The sequence below is a fragment of the Squalius cephalus genome (genome assembly GCF_949319135.1).
Source record: "Squalius cephalus genome assembly, chromosome: 10".
NCBI classification, from domain to species: domain Eukaryota; kingdom Metazoa; phylum Chordata; class Actinopteri; order Cypriniformes; family Leuciscidae; genus Squalius; species Squalius cephalus.
The window spans coordinates 8,849,024-8,861,087 of NC_137131.1; positions in this window are offsets into that span (position 1 = coordinate 8,849,024).

A 12,064-nucleotide genomic window follows, 5' to 3' on the forward strand; every position below is an offset into this window, starting at 1 on the left:
TTCTTAATGAGTCCTTACAAATCCACAGCTTCCTGCGGTGCGTTTCCTGCAGACTTCATTGTGGGGGGAGAGCGGGGTGAAAGGAGAAGGGAACAGAAAATGAGAGAGAGAGAGAGAGATACAGTAGTTGGCACAACAACACCCTACGCCAGCTCAACCGGAAGCCACACCAGCGCTGTGGTCCCGTTATACCATGATCGTTCACCCCAACGCCAGGCAATGCTGCCAATCGGCACCAGACGCAGCCCGCAGACCTTCTCTGGATACGCCACTGGTCTTTGAAATTAAAGTCGGCTTTAGTAATCCACAGAAATGGCCCCCTCAGACTGCTCTTGCTTGCAGTTTAGTTTCACCCCGGCTGGCGATAAAGCATGACAGAAATACAGAGCGCTATCTGCTAGCGGACGAGCTGATAGGTTCTGCCAGCTTATCATACAACAGGCAGCTAACCTTCCTTCCCCTGTGTCTGGCCCCAGAACACAATTGAGGAGTCAATTTACAAAAGCAGTCATGTTTGGTTGTAAATAAGACGGCGTGTTCACCCTTCAAAAACGAAAATGTAAGTGCACGAAGCATAGAAAAAGTTCCGATTTAACCTCATTTCTACCCTAAAGTAAGTCACAACCTGGTGTAATACAGAAGACTGGGAGCAGGCGTTAGCAGGGAATGCATGTAAATCCAGGCCGAGGAAGGGGCTGCAGATTGACATGGATCTAGCCGAGCGGGTTTCGTCTGTACCAGGGTGGGATTAACAAGCTTAAAGAGGGCTTAAACACCATCCTCCAAGTTTACCTGTTATACTGCGCAACTTCATCAAAGGACGGGTGCAACGCCGCCTCAAAAAAGCTTTTTATGTTTGTTCACAGTTGTCAGTCTCGGGAATGAACTCATTTGCAGGGTTAACGCTGGTAATCGCTTCAAAAACAAACCTCAAACTTCAGAGGCGTAAGTATTATTGATGTGAAATGGACTAAAATGTGGGATTGCACAAGTCCTATTTTGCCTAAGAAGATCACGAATTCAGGCAACTCCGCACATCAGGTAAACATCAAAGTTCAGATTTCTGACAGCTGAATGTCACAAAGTCTCAACCTCACAAAGTTTTTGAAATTTAATGCATATTTTTTCATCTAAAACTGTCTGGTTTATAGTGATACATGGATATTCTGGGCAATACCAGTATGCTGATAATTATTTTCTCTTTATGGTATATAACCAGTAAATGGCTGTTAATATAAATCTACTACACTGCCCAGCCAAAAGAAAGTCACTGTTTGGATTTGCTTAAGAGTCAATGATTGGATCATTATTTTAGTGATTATTATGTTTCTAGCATATTATATGTTTGGCAACAGTTCTAACTCTAATTACTGGAGTTTGTAGATTTTTATTTCTAATAAACCATGTATGAAGACACATCATGGCCATATTCCAGACTGACATTATCAAGATTCATCAGGCTCAAATTGTGAAAGAATGGTTATAAGAGGGAGCATGAAGAATCATTTTCACACATGAGTTGGCACCTCTGAGTCCAGACCTTAAACTCATTGAAAGTCTTTGGGATGTTCTGGAGGAGACTTTACAGAGTGCTGGACTCTTGCATTCTCAATACAAGATCTTGATCAAATATGGATGCAACTCTTGATGGAAATAAATGTTGTGATGTAATTTCCATCAAGAGGTGCATCAAAGTTTTTGTCAATAAATAATAAAAAAAAAGGGAAAAGTGAATTTAGGCATCACAACAGTACAGTATGAGCAATTATAAATATTTATTAGTTTGAGTTCAAAAAGTAAAATGATTAAATATATTATTTATACACTAACTAGATCTACATTTCAAAGTGGGAAAAATATCCAATATTAATCAAATATTGTAAAATAAAATATAAATAGCGCTTGATGTTTTTATAGGTTATCTAAATATTCAATTTAAATCAATTAAAAATGAAATAATTTTATAAAAATATTTTATTATAAGAAGTGGAGTACATCATTAATTTTTGCTGCCTTTGTGCACGCAAATAGTTCTTGCCAAATCCTTTGTTTCTGCATGTTAGAAAAGTGCAAGAGTGTTCCTTTTGGACAGGATGTGGCTCTGGGCACAGGGGCTTTGAGCGCTACCTCCAAGGCTCTGCAACGAGCACTACATTTCAGACCCTACAGGCACCAAAAAAGAAAGACAACCACAGTTAGCTGAGGTGAAGTTAGAGAGAGAGAGAGACAGAAAAAAGCAAAGCCAAGCATTTTTTTAAGTCTCTGTTTTGACTGTAAACAAAAATCCAGCAAAATGGTGCCAACTCAAACAAAATGATTTGGAGTTTGTTTTCTGCTTAGAGGTTTAAGAGTTTTCTGGGCGCTATTTCAACGTGGGCTCGCCTAGCATTTTTAGTATCTCTCAGGAACCGAGTGCCATTTTAAAAAGCACTGTATTTTGTTTTGTTTGGGTTTTGTATTTTCCTCCTAAACAATGATAACATTTTTCTGAACCGGAGTCGCTGCCAATGAAATTAATGGGAGGGTTGTCAAGTGCATACAGGAAGTGAGCTTTTTAAATAAACACATTGTTTCAAAACTAATCCACACCCTTATTGTTTACTGTTGGAGAGCAGAGTCTGGGTGTTTTGTACAGACAGCTTGACACTGGCCTCCCCCAATTAATCCTCCCTGACAAGGCCATTCTGATTTAGAGGGAGGAAAAAAAGGAAAAGAGAAAGCGGGAACAGGGTGGGGGAGTTTTCTCCTCAGATAGAGGGCAGACAGTGTCTAGATCAATGGAACACCTTAATGACTCTGTCATCAGTAGGACACTCTCGGGGAGTTTCGGAAGGTCTTATTTACATGACTGCTAGAGAAATTTACACTGGAAAATTAAATAAACAACAGAGGCAATTATAAAGGGTATACCGTTAATATAGATATTTCATATATTAAATGTTAACATTTTTATTCATTTTTTGTTCTGTTAAAGTATCTAAATCATTTTAAATAAAAGATTATTATAAAAATATTAGGTTAGAGTCCACACCTCACTATTAACTTACTATTAACAACTTTTTATTACTGCTTATTAATAGTTAGTACGGTAGTTGTTAATGGAACACGCTGACTTTTTGGGACTTATTCTTATTCACCGTATCCTCCAGAGTTAGATTACTCCATACATACCCTTTTCATATCCGTGCGTGCCATAACTCTCTGACCACTAGCCTAGCTTAGCACAAAGACTGGAGGTAAATGGCTCCAGCTAGCATACTGCTCCCAATAAGTGACAAAATAACACCAACATTTTCCTATTTACATGTTGTGATTTGTATAGTCACAGCGTGTACAAATAACAAGGTCACATGAGACACAGACATCTTCTAACCGTATACATACTGGGAACTATATTCTCAGAAGGCGAAGCACTGCTACTTGGGCGGAGTGATTTGCTTGCAGCACCTGAGAAGCCCCGTGGTGAGGAGCAGAGAGTTCGCTCAGAGTTGGAGTAAATCACTCTGCAGAAGTAGCAGTGCTTCGCCTTCTGAGAATATAGTTCCCATTATAAGGTTAGAAGATGGCTGTGTCTCATGTGACCTTGTTATTTGTACACGCTGTGACTATACAAATCACAACATGTAAATAGGAAAATGTTGGTGTTTTTTTGTCACTTATTGGGAGCAGTATGCTAGCTGGAGCCGTTTACCTCCAGTCTTTGTGCTAAGCTAGGCTAGTGGTCAGACAGAGTTACGGCACGCACGGAGATGAAAAGGGTATGTATGGACTTATCTAACTCTGGGGGATACGGTGAATAAGCTAAAGTCCCAAAAAGTCGGCGTGTTCCTTTAAGTTTAGGTATTGGGTAGGATTAAGGGATGTAGAATATGAATGTCCTTCCTTTCCAAGACAATATATTGACGTTAAGCATAATCTCAGCCAAATGCAATTATGTAAAATCATGATAGATTAAAAACAAATATAATGTCTAAGCCTAATCAATAACATCTCTTTTTTTATACAGAATCAATCTGTATGAAAACATATTTGTTCAACCATCAATAAACCAACGTATGAATTACATCATCACAATATGCAGTGTGTACTATTCATAAATACTAAGAATTGTTTTTTTACTTTAATACAGCCCGTTAATTCATACACATAGTTATAAACAACACTGTGACGCAGATTTAGTAGGCCGCAGATTAGTTTTGATCATTCTTACATCTACCAATAAGCTCTGTTTAACTCATTTTATCATGTTTTATTTCATCCCCCAAAATCAGCACAGAAAAAAAAAACGCTAAAAGGCTCTGAGTACGCGAGTGCTATCATCGCTCTGAAGTCTGCATAGGAAACTACAGTCACTTTGGACAGCTTTGTTTCCATGCGCTCCAGAGTTGGCGGCTCTAAAACAAGCTCGAAAGCCATGAAACCTGACCTCCAACACATGAATCACAATGACCTCATCCTCCACTTCTCCTGCTTATTGCCTTTTAATGACTCCTGATTCATATTACCTTGGTATCATGGCCGACATCTTTTCCCTTCACCCTGATTCGTTTATTTGTTATTCTGATGTGGGCCAGCTACACTTAGCTTGAAGTCTTGTCTGGTCCTACCATATGTGCACAAATAGATGGCAACAAGAAATGAATGAAAATAAATAAAAGGAAAATATACTCATCACACGTCACCACAAACTGCTCTCTGAGGCCTTCTGTTTTCCAGCCCCGGCTCCACACGTGGCCTGCCTGAATATTCAAGAGACATTTATAGGAAATAAATTAAGAGACGAATTCAAACCATATGGCGGCAGGGGGTGGGGGTGTTTGCGAAAGGTCCTGCATCAAAGCTCGCTCCGCAGATCACACCATATTAGCTCTGTTTTTCCAGTCCGGTAGAATCAGGGAAGGGAACCACAGCCGCGCTGGCGATAGGAAACATATGAGTGTGGACAGCAGACGGGGAACCCAGAACGCAGGGTTGAGGGCAAGGCGTAGAAACGCGTCGGTAGAAACGATTACAGCGTGTGTAAGACATATGTGACCCTTGATCACAAAACCAGTCACAAGTAGCACGGGGTGTATTTGTGGCGAAAGCCAACAAAACATTGCATGGGTCAAAATGATCGATTTTTCTTTTATGCCAAAAATCATTAGGATCATTTTCCATGAAGATGTTTTGTACATTTTCTAGCGTAAATATATAAAACATTTATTTTTGTGAGTGGATGCAGCACAATCGCGAACATAAATGGACAACTTTAAAGGCGATTTTCTCAATGTTTTGATTTTTTTGCATCCTCAGATTCCAGATTTTCAAATAGTTGAATCTCGGCTAAATATTGTCCTATCCTAACAAACCATACATCAATGGAAAGCTTGTTTATTCAACTTTCATATGATGTATAAATCTCAATTTCAGAAAATTACCCATGTGACTGGTTTTGTGGTCCAGGGTCACATGGTGGCACGGCTGTGTCATTCATGCGGTGTGAGTTTGTATGTGTTTACAACATGTGAGCTATTTGTTATATTTGCAGGGTAATGTAATTTGACTATGGTTTGCTTACCTCCCGACAGGTTTCTGAACTTTATAGAGGAAGAAAAAGAGTTTTTGAAGAAATGAATACTTTTATTTGGTAAGGACACATTAAATTGATCAAGAGAGACAGTAAAGACATTTATAATGTTACAAATAATGTTTATATTTCAAATAAATGTTCTTTTTCTGTTCATCAAAGAATCCTGGGGGGAAATGTATCATGGTTTCCACAACTGTTTTCAACATTGATAATACTGTTTCTTGAGCACCAAATCTGCATATTAGAATAATTTCTTAAGGATCATGTGACAAAATTTCACAATATTACTTTTTTCTGTATTTTTGATCAAATAAAAGCAGCCTTGGTTAACATAACAGGCTTCTTTCAAAATATCAAACTTTTGAACAGTATATTTAAAAATATATTAATATTTAAGTACAGTATTTAATCATTTAAAAGCACATTCTATTTATGAACTTATACAAATAAATAGTACTGTACATAGTTTAAAATAAATAAACATTATTTAAGGTTGTTAAAGTTAAAATGGCACCCTAAAAATAAATTAATAAATTAATACATACATGTATGCATACATACATACATGCATGCATACATAACATACATACATACTTCTATGTATCATTCAGGAAGAATATATTGTCAGCAATACTACCAGTTATTAGTGTTTATGTCTCTCTGATCATTGAAAACATCACACCAATTACGTCAAATATCTATTTGACACATTTTATAGAAGAAACCCCTGAGGTTAACAATTTATTTTGATGGTCCACTTTAGACATTCTGCTAACTATAAGTAACTTTGCAACTACATGTCAACCAACTCTTACCTGTAGTAGACTGTTAGGTTAGGGTTAGTAGAATAAGTTTACGTAGTTGCAAAGTTACGTTTAAAATGTCTGTAGGGGATCATCAAAATAAAGTGTTAGCAGATATTAAGCAGAGGCAGTCTACTAATACTCTAAAGAGAGTCAGTTGACATGTAGTTGCAAAGTTATAGATAGAATGTCTAAAGTGGACCATCTAAATAAAGAGTTACCCAACTGAGATATTAAAGTGTTGTTATTTGTGATCTTTTGTGAATTCTCCAGGGAGTTACACGCTGTTACGAGAGCATCCTCAAACTTCAAAGTCACCATTCATCAGACACCGTGGTTGCTTCTTTCACATGTGTGTTAGTTCTTCATTGTCCCATCATTGTTCTTTCTGTCAGTAGTCGAGGTCACAGTGAGTGCATGAGGGCGGCTGCTGTGCTAGTCTTTTTAGTCAGTTTCTGTTTGAATAAACTTGAATCTCTTTGTTTGTGTGTCCAAGATCTGTTTGCCTATTGTTTTCACGAAGGATTTCACTCCTACTTCATGTTTACACCTTGACACTGGATATCTTCCAGATTCCAGTCCAATCAGATTTGCAACAGAGGTGTCGACAGACATGACTGACATGGCAGTCCTTCAACCAATCAGGGCAGGTTGCCACTGTCAGCATATCTCGCTGCAATGGGCCACATACCCCCATTGTTTACACTCAGCAGCCATGTCAGTCACAAGAAACGGCAGTGACATGTTAATGAAAGGTGCATACGGGCTTATTGCATCCATATTCAACACAGAGACAGGGCAGAGAGCCAAGGGGAATTAACAGTGGCTATGCATCAGTCAAGAACCCAATAACTCACAGCCCTTAAGCATGACTCCTCAGAACACACAAATGCACAACTTTTGAAGTTCAAAGAATTCTAAGAAAAAGGTGTAAACCCTCAAAAAAAGGGGAGAACTGTTTCTAACCTGTTGATTTTGGAAGCCGTCTAGGAATAAAACAAGTAATACAAACAGACTCACTTGTCTTCGTCCGTGATAAATCAACAACAAAGCACAGCTCAATCCTGTGAGGGCTATTTTAAACAGGGCAAAAAATGATGAACCCTTAGACTTATCTCACAAGTTTTGCCGCCCGTGAATTTGTCGAGTCCATATTTCTGAGTAAGTCCTTCATTAATGCTGTGCATCTTAATTCATATGCACAATGCAGCGAATCACAGCAGCGGTAGCATCAGGAAGCCTGCTGAGAGCCAGTGGGCTAGTTTACCTCAGGACCTAAAGAAAATCACTTCCAGGAATAGATGGAGGGAAAGAGGTTTTCATCAAAGCCGTAGGCCTAAGGCGATAATTAACTGCTGTTTAGTTTGAAATGTGGAAGAATTTGCCGAGATGGTGACATTTATTTATTAGGGCTGCTTGCTAAGGCAAGCATCGCTATTACTATTGCTCATACTTGATGAACAATGAACAAACCTCTGACCTTAAGAATTAAAAATTGCATGCTATGGCAATGAATGATATCTCAAACTATTGCGGTTTGTTGAGGAAAAAAGCGCTATTAGTTTTTAGACTTGCAAAAAATAGGTTCTAAAAATCTCTCGTACTTTCAGTGAGGAAGGGACAGATTCATACTGTATAACCTGGGGCCTCATTTATAAAATGTTGCGTAGAAACCGTCCCACATTTGGATCTTACTGTACGATCATTTCTCCAATGTGTGTACGTGTGATTCAGAGAACAAACATTAGACCACTCTCTTAAAGGGATACTCCACTTTTTTTGGAAATAGGCTCATTTTACAACTCCCCCAGAGTTAAACAGTTGAGTTTTACCGTTTTCGAATCCATTCAGCCGATCTCCGGGTCTGGCGGTACCACTTTTAGCATAGCTTAGCATAGATCATTGAATCGGACAGGACCATTAGCATCTCTCTCAAAAAAATGACCAAAGAGTTTCGATATTTTTCCTATTTAAAACTTGACTCTTCTGTAGTTACATCGTCTACTAAGACCGACGGAAAATGAAAAGTTGCGATTTTCTAGGCCGATATGGCTAGGAACTATAATCTCATTCCTGCGTAATAATCAAGAAACTTTGCTGCCGTACCATGGGTGCAGCAGGCGTAATGATATGACGCAGCGCCTGAAAATAGGTCTAATAGGTTAGACAAACTTAGTCCTGGTCACGTTGGAAGTTACTGAGCTGGGGACTATTTTCAGGCGCTGCGTCATATCATTGCGCCTGCTGGAGTATAGTTCCTAGCCATATCAGCCTAGAAAATCGCAACTTTTCATTTTCCGTCGGTCTTAGTACACGATGTAACTACAGAAAAGTCAAGTTTTAAATAGGAAAAATATCGAAACTCTTTGGCCATTTTTTTGAGAGAGATGCTAATGGTCCTGTCCGATTCAATGATCTATGCTAAGCTATGCTAAAAGTGGTACAGCCAGACCCGGAGATCGGCTGAATGGATTCGAAAACGGTAAAACTCAACTGTTTAACTCTGGGGGAGTTGTAAAATGAGCCTATTTCCAAAAACAGTGGAGTATCCCTTTAAAGATGTGAAATCTATAAATCGCAATTGATCTTGAAATTGTGCGCAGCTGAATGGTTTCAGATCTTCATCTTGTAAACACCGCCTGAATCATGTCATTAACGTCCAAATCCTTTACTTGAAAATGGCGAGCGGCAAGAATTGCTTAGATTTCCAAATACCTGCAGTGCTCCAACTCTCGGCCACAAGGAAAAGTACGTAAGCGTAGCGCTAAGCACTTTTCCACAAGACCGTTTTTATAAAAATGAACGTTGGCGTAAATTTTAACTTCAGAACATTTGTACTAAACCGCTTAAAACAAAGGGACAGAAAGCGCTCAGATTTCATCAAAAAGATCTTCATTTGTCTTCTGAAGATGTACGGAAGTCTTACGGGTTTGGAACGACGTGAGGGTGAGAAATTAATGACAGAATTTACATTTTTACATAAAGGAATTTCAATAAAAGTTGTCAACAAAAGTTGTTTTCACGAAGAAAACAAAGTAAATCTTTTACAAAAAGGTACAAGGCGACAAAATAAGGCAATTTTTGGAGCATACAAAATCCTTTATTTCGTATTCCAATGCAATATTTCTACAATGTTTCCCGATAAAACAAAGGCAAAATTCTGGTGCCAACCTTCACGATTTAAGGCTGTTCCTAAAGCTCCAGCTAAAAAAGTTCCCTTGGCTTTTTGCATGCAGCATACAGCCCATGCCAGGCAGGTATAGAGACACGCTCTCGTTTCTTTCTCCTCTAGTGAACTGCAAACTCTGTTCTCCTTCTTTCCCCTTCTCGTTCCCCGTGTGCCACCCGCACATCTGGAGCGGGCGTCCTGCTTCACCGGTTTCCAGGAGTCACCTGATTTATTGATATTTAAAATGTTCTGATGGTTTTATGTGCTTTGAATGGATTCTGAATGAAAAGGCTTAGTCAGAAACCTGCATGAAAAACATCTACGGTAGTAAAAAAGCCTTCAACACTATCTAGAATGTGTTTAAAGAGAACAGTTTGATATTTAATGATAATTTAATAGAAAATGATTTGAGCTGAAATATGCGCACACGTTACGACGGATAGCATCAGCTTTCATCTTTTTGGCCATACTGACCTATTCAAACAAAGCAGGCTTTAATACAGTCAAAGCATTGTTTGCACAAGCAGATAGAGATCGAGAACTTTTACTCATACACTCTCCATTAAGCTTGTCACTCTCATTGGTAATTTGTATATGTTGGCCATCAGTCTTGTCTCTAATATGTGTTTGAATCTAATTCCTGAGATAGTGCTCCACGAAACGAATAATATCCCCTTTGTTGCCACTTCCAGATTTATCAAATCCCGCCCTGACATTTTTCTTGACTTATTATGTTTGAATAACCCTCGTTTGCAACATTTTCGTAAGCTCCTTACAGATGAGGTAATTGTGTTTTTGCTTCAGAGAATGTGGGCTATGCAAAAAAAAAGCCAGAGATGGCTTTCAGCACATGTGAAGTTCTGAAAGATATCCATAACTCTTAAAGACTCTTAATTTGAACCAGGTATTTGTGCTGGGTGGGGAGGAAAGCACTGTTTATAAATTGTCTAGCACGGTAAGTCCGTGTGACGGAGTCCAAGAAGAGAATAAATTTGGTTCTGGTTTACAACTGCGATGGCTGATGGCAGTAGCAGACTGGCTTGTGCGGAGGTTCGCTGAAAAAAAAAAAGTCCCAGGTTTTGCTTCAACACGCACAAGTGTTTTTTTGTTGATAAACACTACTTTTTGGGGACCAAAATGGTGATGTAAAAAAGTATAAATTGATGAATGTGGACATCTTATGATAACATGCCAAGCATTTAAACAGTCTAGAAATGCCAGTGACCCACAGTAAGAATTTGATGCTTTGTGCCAATAAAAATAGCCCTGTTCCGTGCGCGTCTGTACATGTCAGTCACAAGCCTGAATGAAAATAAGGTCCTATATTAAATATTTGACAGAAATCAAAGAAAACAAAGCAACATCTGGTGTTAAAATTGTAATGAGTCCAATCACATGACATGTTTGCTTAATCTACGATTGCAAAGGTCTCATTATGGATACAGCGGCCTGTATTTGCAATCCAAAAGCTCAGCCTTGTTAGGCTCGCCACTGACTCATTACTGCAGAAGACCAGCAACTCTGACAGGCAAGCGTTTACGGAGTACTGCTATCTAGTATGCACAACATTTAATGAAATACATTTTATAAACAAATCAAACGGGGAAAAAGCGTCAACCAAATGACAAGTAACTCCGGGCTGACCTTTAAAAAGATTGTTTGAAACGGAGCCAGTGCTGTAGGCTCTTGAATGGGTTGTTGACAGCTCAGAAAGGCCTTGCAAATGAAAGGACTTGTTATCTTTAGTGGTAGTAAACCTAATATGAAAAATCTGCAAGCATGGAGCACAGAAAATAAAAAAAGCAGCAATTGTGGTCAATCATTTGTTTAACAAAACATGTAGGAAAATATATGCTATTAAAACATGGGGAGAATTTTTATTTGCATTACGAATGCAAATAAGAAAGTGTTCAAATTTCTGCCAGACAAATAATAATGCAGGAAACCGATATGCGATTCTTTCAAGCCAACCCCTGTGAATGCAAAACAACAGATCATTGATTTTAACTTGCTAGAATATGAAATGGATCATTAAAGGTGAGAAAAGCGTACCTTTTATTCATCCAAAATGTAAATGTCACTAACGTCCTCTGATGTTACTAATAAGAAATGTATGCATTAAACATATTTTGAGCAATATACCATGTGCATTCATATTTTATATTCCTTTAATCAATCATTTTTCAATCAAGATGAAAACCTGTTGCACAGTAAATGGCAATGAATAATATGACTAAAACAAAATCTAAAACAACACAACAAGAAAAAAATAAAACAATTATACATTATATATTTATCTGCAGTCGAAAGGCTCCTTTATTTATCTAGAAATAATAGTTGATTCATCTACCCTTATTTTTAAAAAATAAAATAAAATAGAATAGAATAGAATAGAACTGAATTGAAATAAATGAAATAAATGAAATAAATGAAATAAATGAAATAAATAATATAATAATAATAATAATAATAATAATAATAAAGCAATAATAAAGCAAAAATAAAATAAAATAAAAAAAG